This window comes from Rhinopithecus bieti, unplaced genomic scaffold (assembly GCF_001698545.2).
Source record: "Rhinopithecus bieti isolate Rb0 unplaced genomic scaffold, ASM169854v2 scaffold_5132, whole genome shotgun sequence".
NCBI classification, from domain to species: Eukaryota; Metazoa; Chordata; class Mammalia; order Primates; family Cercopithecidae; genus Rhinopithecus; species Rhinopithecus bieti.
Genome location: NW_016804791.1, coordinates 816332 through 822331, shown reverse-complemented (window position 1 = coordinate 822331; position 6000 = coordinate 816332). Strand labels below are relative to the sequence as shown.

The following is a 6000-nucleotide window of genomic DNA, read 5'->3' as shown; positions in this document are numbered from 1 at the left end:
CCTTGTCGCCCGGCTAGATTTTTGTATTTTTAAGTAGAGACAGGGTTTCACCGTGTTAGCCAGGATGGTCTCGATCTCCTGACCTCGTGATCCGCCTGTCTCGGCCTCCCAAAGTGCTGGGATTACAGGCTTGAGCCACCGCGCCCGGCGGTAAAAACAAATTTTTGATTGTTAAAGATTAGTTTTGAAATGTTTGCAGCTTGGCAGTTTGTCTTTAGTATTGTCTTTAAAGAAAAACATCAATTTGGATTCATTTGTTCATTCGAGCCTTTTTTTTTTTTTTGGAGACACAGTCTTGCACTGTCATCTATGCTGGAGTGCAGTGGTGTGAACACAGTAGTGAGCCTCTGCCTCCTGGGCTCAAGAGTCCTCCTGCTTCAGCCTCCCAAGTAGCTGGGGCCGTAGGCACATGCCACCATGCCTGGCCAGGTTTTTTAAATTTTTTTTTTTTTTTTTGGTAGAGATGAGGTCTTTCTGTGTCACCCAGACTGGTCTCAAACTCCAGGCCTCAAGCAATCCTCCTGCCTTGGTCCCCCAAGTGGTAGGATTATAGGCCACTGCTCTCAGCCAAAAATAATTTTTAAAACCACTTATTGGATAACAGGCCCTGTGCTATGAAAACTCACAGCCTCTCCTCTAGATCTTCCACAGTTAAATGGGGAGACAGATATATCTCCTTACAATTCACTGTAGTAAGTACAGTAATTAACAGTAGTACTTTAGAAGAATTAGTGAAAAAACTTATTTTCTGTACTTCTTTTTTTTTTTTTAGATGGAGTCTTGCTCTGTCGCCCAGGCTGGAGTGCAGTGGCATGATCTCAGCTCACTGCAGTCTCTGCCTCCCGGCTTCAAGCGATTCTCCTGCCTCAGTCTCCTGAGTAGCTGGGATTACAGGCGCCCACCACCACACCCAGCTAATTTTTATATTTTTAGTAGAGACAGGGTTTCACCATGTTGCCAGGATGGTCTCGATCTCCTGACCTCAGGTGATCCGCCCGCCTTGGCCTCCTGAAGTGCTGGGATTACAGGCATGAGCCACCACACCTGGCCCATATTTTTTACAATTATCTTTTGGGAAAGGGTGCCATTCCTAAAATTAACTCCTTTCTGTCAAATTTCTCCCTGCTAGGTACCTAACTTCCTCTAGCAAATTTCTCCCTGCCAGGTACCTAACCTCCCCAGCATGATGTTTTCTACCATTTGCCTTTTGGATTCCTAGAAATAATTTATGTGGATGTGACTGGTTTGAATTTGGAGCTTTTAGAGCAAGACATTTGGTAAGATAGCATGTGAGTGAATTTATGTATGGAATGAATGACATGTGAGAAAACTCTTATTAGACATGATGTTTCCTATACGGAAGAAAAGATACAAACGTGATTGCTTCAGTAAAAAATGCTTTTAGACATTGTATTTCCTTTTTTCTGAGACAGCATCTCACTCCACCACCTACACTGGAATGTAGTGGCACAATCTTGGCTCACTGCAACCTCTGCCTCCCAGATTCAAGTGATTCTTGTGCCACAGCTACCCGAGTAGCTGGGATTAGATGCACCCACCACCACGCCCAGCTAATTTTGTATTTTAGTAGAGATGGGGTTTTACCATGTTACCCAGGCTGGTCTCAAACCCCTGGTCTCAAGTGATCCACCTGCCTTGGCCTCCCACAGTGTTGGGATTACAGGCATTAGCTACCACACCCGGCCTAGACATATTTCTAAAGAAATTAAGATTTTAGGCTGAGGTGGGCAGATCACGAGGTCAGAAGAACGAGACTGTCCTGGCTAACATGGTGAAACCCAGTCTGTACTAAAATACAAAAAAAAATTAGCCAAGTGTGGTGGCGGATGCCTGTAGTCCCGGCTACTCGGGAAGCTGAGGCAGGAGAATGGTAGCGAACCCGGGAGGCGGAGCTTGCAGTGAGCCGAGATCGCGCCACTGCACTCCAGCCTGGGTGACAGAGCGAGACTCCGTCTCAAAAAAAGAAAAAAAGAATTAAGATTTTAAAACTGCTGTACGGAATATTCAATTAAAATATATCTTTTCCCCTTTCTCTCCAGGACTAGAAGGCTGGGAAAAAAGGCTTATTATATCTGACAGAGCACATATTGGTAAGGTGGATATATTGCATTTATTTGTAACTATCTTTTATCAGAAATTTATCAAATGAAAGTATTTAGTAACTAATTTTGTCTTTTNGAAAGGGTGCCATTCCTAAAATTAACTCCTTTCTGTCAAATTTCTCCCTGCTAGGTACCTAACTTCCTCTAGCAAATTTCTCCCTGCCAGGTACCTAACCTCCCCAGCATGATGTTTTTCTACCATTTGCCTTTTGGATTCCTAGAAATAATTTATGTGGATGTGACTGGTTTGAATTTGGAGCTTTTAGAGCAAGACATTTGGTAAGATAGCATGTGAGTGAATTTATGTATGGAATGAATGACATGTGAGAAAACTCTTATTAGACATGATGTTTCCTATACGGAAGAAAAGATACAAACGTGATTGCTTCAGTAAAAAATGCTTTTAGACATTGTATTTCCTTTTTTCTGAGACAGCATCTCACTCCACCACCTACACTGGAATGTAGTGGCACAATCTTGGCTCACTGCAACCTCTGCCTCCCAGATTCAAGTGATTCTTGTGCCACAGCTACCCGAGTAGCTGGGATTAGATGCACCCACCACCACGCCCAGCTAATTTTGTATTTTTAGTAGAGATGGGGTTTTACCATGTTACCCAGGCTGGTCTCAAACCCCTGGTCTCAAGTGATCCACCTGCCTTGGCCTCCCACAGTGTTGGGATTACAGGCATTAGCTACCACACCCGGCCTAGACATATTTCTAAAGAAATTAAGATTTTAGGCTGAGGTGGGCAGATCACGAGGTCAGAAGAACGAGACTGTCCTGGCTAACATGGTGAAACCCAGTCTGTACTAAAAATACAAAAAAAAATTAGCCAAGTGTGGTGGCGGATGCCTGTAGTCCCGGCTACTCGGGAAGCTGAGGCAGGAGAATGGTAGCGAACCCGGGAGGCGGAGCTTGCAGTGAGCCGAGATCGCGCCACTGCACTCCAGCCTGGGTGACAGAGCGAGACTCCGTCTCAAAAAAAGAAAAAAAGAATTAAGATTTTAAAACTGCTGTACGGAATATTCAATTAAAATATATCTTTTTCCCCTTTCTCTCCAGGACTAGAAGGCTGGGAAAAAAGGCTTATTATATCTGACAGAGCTCATATTGGTAAGGTGGATATATTGCATTTATTTGTAACTATCTTTTTATCAGAAATTTATCAAATGAAAGTATTTAGTAACTAATTTTGTCTTTTATTTTTATTTAGTGTAAGTAGGATGGATTGTAGTAATTGAGTTCTGAATACAAAAAAAAACTTATTAACTTTTTTCTTTTTTAACAAAGTCTAGGCTGAAATTTACCTATTTGAAAAAAAGGTTAGCTAAGCAAATTTGTAATACAAGTGGTATTTCATAAGACATCTCTAATTCTATTTAAAAATAAGCCACATCAAAATGCAAAGAACATTTATTTGTACATGTAATATTCTTGTAGAAGTAAGTGTACCATTTTGCAGATAGAGTGAGTCTTTGTGCCTAAAATGTAATAATTACTGCTTTTTAAGTGATTCAGATTTTGTTCAGACTAACCTAAATTTCAACCACTACCAATAAATTTGGGATTTTCTTTTCTGTTATTTTTCTCTTTCAGAACCAATAGAATTGTTAATTAGCAGTGACATGATTAAGAGACAATAACCAGAAAAGAAATAAGTAAAAACCATGTAGGAAACTTCTCTATGATTGATCTGCACTCTTAAATTGTATTTAAATATGTATGTGTCCTGTGGCAGTAGCCGCTCTAGTTTTAACACTGGCCTCTATTTAAAAGGCAGCCTCATCAAGATACTTAACAGTATTTATCAGCCAAGCACAGAAATCAAATAACGGTCCCTCCAGATAATAGCCACAGACTTGAATCCTATGTATAATCCTAGTAACCCAAATAAAATAACTTATTTGAAGTAAACTCTATTGGATTAACATACAGTTTTTATATGAAACTGGCCTCTGTTACATTGTGTGCCACAGGCTTCTTAATCTGTAAAGTCTGAAAAGAACAATTTTTTGTTTTTACTGAAAAAAAACAGTTCTATGTCAATATTTGTTGTCCTGTGTGTTGTCTATTAGTAGGCTGGTTATCCTTGAATGCAAAGACTTTGATAGCTGTTTGTTAGTGTAACTGGATGAAATGTGGAATACTTCTGTATTTAACATAAAACTAAGCTTGTGAGTAGTTTATATTTCACCTGATTATACTTAAACTATGACAATATTATCAGTAATACTTTTATTTAAAAGGCACCTTTTATATTTCCAGAATAATTAATAACATAGATGCATAACCAAGGCAAAAACCAAAGGAAACAAAGAAGCTTTGCAGTCCCAAATGATAACGTGCAGTTTGGATCAGGACAGAAGGGTTTTGTTTTGGTTTTCAGAAGAAGGAGGTTGTCATTTTTGTTGCCCATTTTAAGCTTCTGATTTCAAAAATATTTATATTTTGTTTGTTAGCTTATCTTAGAACTTGAATTTTAAACTTATATATCACTGTTGTGCTATCGTATAGGAAGCAATACAGTGTTACTAATACTTTTTTTTTTTTTTAGATGGAGTCTCGCTTTGTCACCCAGGCTGGAGTGCAGTGGGGTGATCTCAGCTCACTGCAACCTCTGCCTCCTGGGTTCAAGCCTCAGCCTCCTGAGTAGCTGGGGTTACAGGTGTGCCACCATGCCCAGCTAATTTTTGTGTTTTTCGTGGAGATAGGGTTTCACATGTTGGTGAGGCTGGTCTTGAACTACTGACCTCAGGTGATCTGCCCACCTTGGCCCCCCAGAGTGCTGGGATTACAGGCATGAGCCACTGCCTCCGGCCCTACCAATATTCTTTCTTATTGGCAGTCTTCTAGGTGTATAAGGAAATATGCGTTTTTGTGAAATACTTTTGTAGCATTTTTGTTTGCTTATACTTACTACTCATTAGCTTTATTTATTCTGTTACCAATAGTCAACTTTATCTTTTTTTACCTTCGTGATTTTATGTGTAGCTTTTTGGTATCCATTGTTCCTATTGTGGATAAAGCAAGGCACTGCATTAGATGATAAAAACCACTACTTATCTTCAGAACTTTCTAATGGCTTTTTGTTATGTTGTCTGCTCTATGAAATTCACTATCTTAATCAGCATACCACAATTTAGAATAATCCCTAATACCTGCCCTTTGAGTAACGTATAGCATCAGTGTATGTAATCAGGTAGTTGGGCTTTGTGCAGATATAAATGTATGCTGATGATATCAGCCTGTTGGAAAGAACATCATGTTAAGAGATATATCCCTGTTCCTGTCTGGATTCTCCATCTTCCTTCTTCATTGCAATTGCTTTGGGTCTGCCACTTAACAGTTCCATCCTTGGTATACAGCATAGAGGTTAAGCAAGTTACTTAATTATTTTAGACCACCAAAACAAAACAACAAAGTAGTATGGGAAGGAGTAAAAAGGCCTAGAGTAAAAGGAAAGTAATGTGGTTTAAGCCATAATAAATGTAAATGAGTATTATTATTTTATTTACAATTATATTTCTTTAATAATGATTTTTTCCCCATAAATGTATGTCCTTAAAGGAAAGTATTTCTGACAGAAGACTGAGCCTGTAGAAGATAAGCTCAGACTAAAATTTAGGTGTTAGTAGTAATATGTGTAATAATGGATGTGTTGTGCTTTAAAATGTGTGTTACTACAAGCCTATAAGGTTCATTTCCTAGGGTCCTTAAAAAGTCTTACAAGAAACATGTTTTTTCTTTTATTATTTTATTTTATTATTTTTTGAGACAGGGTCTCATTCTGTCACCCATGTGGGAGTTCAGTGGCATGATCTTGGCTCACTACAACCTCCGCCTCCTGGGTTCAAGCGATTCTCGTACCTCACCC

At 39.4% G+C, this 6000-nt stretch overlaps 1 protein-coding gene across 3 annotated transcripts in view; it reads left to right on the top strand.

Annotated features, from left to right (window-relative positions):
* Positions 1-6000, top strand: part of ADSS2 (adenylosuccinate synthase 2) — a 46067-nt gene that overhangs the window by 17994 nt on the left and 22073 nt on the right. For 2 of the 3 annotated variants that reach the window (XR_001885186.1, XM_017870403.1), the window contains exon 4: positions 3189-3239. The gene's annotated coding sequence lies outside the window, so the exon portion shown is untranslated. Of the gene's footprint in view, positions 1-3186; positions 3240-6000 lie in introns of those variants that run through there. The other variant, XM_017870404.1, reaches the window with a different exon arrangement.